Here is a 2,500-nt window from a genome sequence, read left to right as displayed (position 1 = left end):
CCGGGCCCGCGCCCGGATCCCCGGCGGAGGCGCCCGCCGGCAGGGAGGCAGGGAAGGCGGCCGCGAGAGCGGTCTCGCCCCGGCCGGAGGCTCCGGAGATTCTCTGATGCGTTCTGAAAAGCGAGTGCCTAGAAATCTCCGCGAGCGTGCCCGAGCCGGGGAGGCCGACTTCCGGACGTCGAGTTTGACCGGGGCGAGGCCGGGATTCCGTCCGGGTCTCCGGAACCGCCCCCCGGCCTGGGCCTCCGAATCCGCTCCCTCAAGGGCTTCCGGAGAGTCAAGGTCTACCAATTGCCGCCCGTGTCACGCGGTAGACCTGGAGGCCGCCGGGGACTCGGGGGCCCGGCCGCGGCGCCGGCGTCCAGGTCTACCCGTCCTCCCCGAGCCAGAGGGGCGGACGGGTAGACCTGGGCCACCCTTTGCCGGGGCGCGGGCGGAAGACCAGGACTCCGCCGCGGGCACCCCCGCCTACCCACCCCCCCCCACCCGTGGCCGTTCGGGCAGGTCTACCGCCGCGGCGAAGGAGCCCGGAACGGCGGGTGCGGGCAGGCCGTTTCTGCCCTTCCGGGGGGAGGAAAGGTAGGCCCGCACGCCCGCCGCCCCGGTCCATCGGGCCCTTCCCCTGGCGCGGGCGTCCAGGTCTACCGGTCCGGCGAAGGGTGGGGAGGCAGGCCCGCCCCACGCACGAGAGAGCTGTCCGCCGCGCCCCACCCACCCCCGGCCCCGTATATCGCGGGCAGGCGGAGGAAAGGGCGGTGGACCTGGACGCGGCTCCCCGGGGAAGGCCGGGTCTGACGCAACGGTGAGGTGGAGCGGGGAGGGTTGGGGGGGGGGTGGGGGTGTCCGGGGTGCGGACGGTAGACCAGGACTCCTGCGCGGGAGCGGGGGCGGTGGAAGCCCAGGCTGGAAGGCCCGTTCTACCGGCACGGGGGGAGGGCCGGCGGGTCGGAACGGTGCAACCGCGCCCGGTAGGCTTGGGCGCCCTGTCCAGGTCTACCGGCCGCCCGGCCGCCCACCCGCTTGGCGCCAACCCGGACCTCCTCCGCTGAGGCAGGAAGGGGCTCCGTCAAGGCGGAGGGCGTGTCGCCCGGCCTGCCGAAACACGGGCGCCCGGGAGGCCAGGTCATCCGGCTCGCCCAAGGCCTCCGTCGGGAGACCCGGCCAGGTCTACCGGACAGCCCCCCGCCCGCACACGCACACGCACAGGTGGCAGGACCGCGCCACGCCCAGGGGACGTGTCCCCCGCCCCCCACGGCACCGTTGGGCGGAGGAACGGGAGGTGGACCTGGACACGGCTCCCCGGGGTAGGCCAGGACTAACGGCCCGGTGAGGGAGAGCAGGGGGTGGGGTTGCCGGGGCACGGGAGGTAGATCAGGACTCCTGCGCGCGTGGCGGGCGGTGGGGGGCGGGGAGGGTGGGGGAGGCCGGGCTGGGAGGCCAGGTCTACCGGGCGGGGGGGGGGCGGGCCGGAGGGGCAGGCCGTGGGAACCGTTCGCCGCGGGCGCGGCCGGACGGCGGACCCGGGCTCCGGCGCGGGGTCCCCAGGCTGCAAGGGGTTCCAAGGGGCCCAGGTCTGCCGGTCTGCCCTCTACCGGCCCGGCGGTGGCCGGTAGACCTGGACCCCTTGGCCGCTACCGATGGAGGAGGAGGAGGAGGAGGAGGAGGAGGAGGCCTGGACCGCGGTTTGGGCGTTGTGGGGGGTGGCGGTGAAGGTGAGGTTGCGTTTTTTTGCTGCGTGCCTGCCATGGTGGCGTGCCTGCCCCCCCCCCCACGGACCGTCGGGTGGACCTGGCCGCCTGCCGCTTTCGCGGGCTCCGTCATCCACCCCTGCCGGGGCGTGGGCCGGTCGGCCTGGTCTCCGAGGACGGGGAAGCCCAGGTCTGCCCGGGGCCCGGGGGTGGGGGGGGGGAGAGGAGAGGGGAGTCGTGTTCAGGAGGGGTGAGGACAGGGCGTCTGTACGCCCCGGGCCTGCCGCCGAAGCTCTAGGGCTGGGCGCCCGGCTCGCCGGGTGTCCCGCGACCGGGGCCCTGACGGTCACCCGCGACCGGGAGACCTCGGCGCCCCGGCCCCCCGAGCCCAGGTCTACCGGACCCCACCCCCAACCCCCTTGGCCTCGAGGGGCCCGAAGTGGACCTCCTCCGCTGCGGCAGGAAGGTTCCGCTACGGGGCGGACGACGGGTCGCGCGGCCTGCCGAGCCTCGGGCGCCCGGGAGGCCAGGTCATCCGGCTCGCCCGAGGAAGCCTTCGGCAGTCCTGGGCTCCCCGGCTTCGGAGGCCAGGTCTACCGGGGGGGGGGCTCCGTTGCCCTGGGGCGAAACGAGCGCACGGCAGCGCCCGCGAGGGGACCGAGCGGGGGCGGTGGGGGGCAGACGGGGAGGCCCGGCCTAACGGCTGCCCCCGGCGGCCCGGTCAACCGGCCGCGGACGGAAGGACCTGGGCGCCCCGTCTGCCGGAGCCCAGGTCTACCGCCGCGCTCCCCCCCCATCCCGCGGGCCGGCGG

The sequence above is a fragment of the Eublepharis macularius genome, unplaced genomic scaffold, assembly GCF_028583425.1.
Source record: "Eublepharis macularius isolate TG4126 unplaced genomic scaffold, MPM_Emac_v1.0 Eublepharis_36, whole genome shotgun sequence".
NCBI classification, from domain to species: domain Eukaryota; kingdom Metazoa; phylum Chordata; class Lepidosauria; order Squamata; family Eublepharidae; genus Eublepharis; species Eublepharis macularius.
This window is presented reverse-complemented; position numbering follows the sequence as displayed.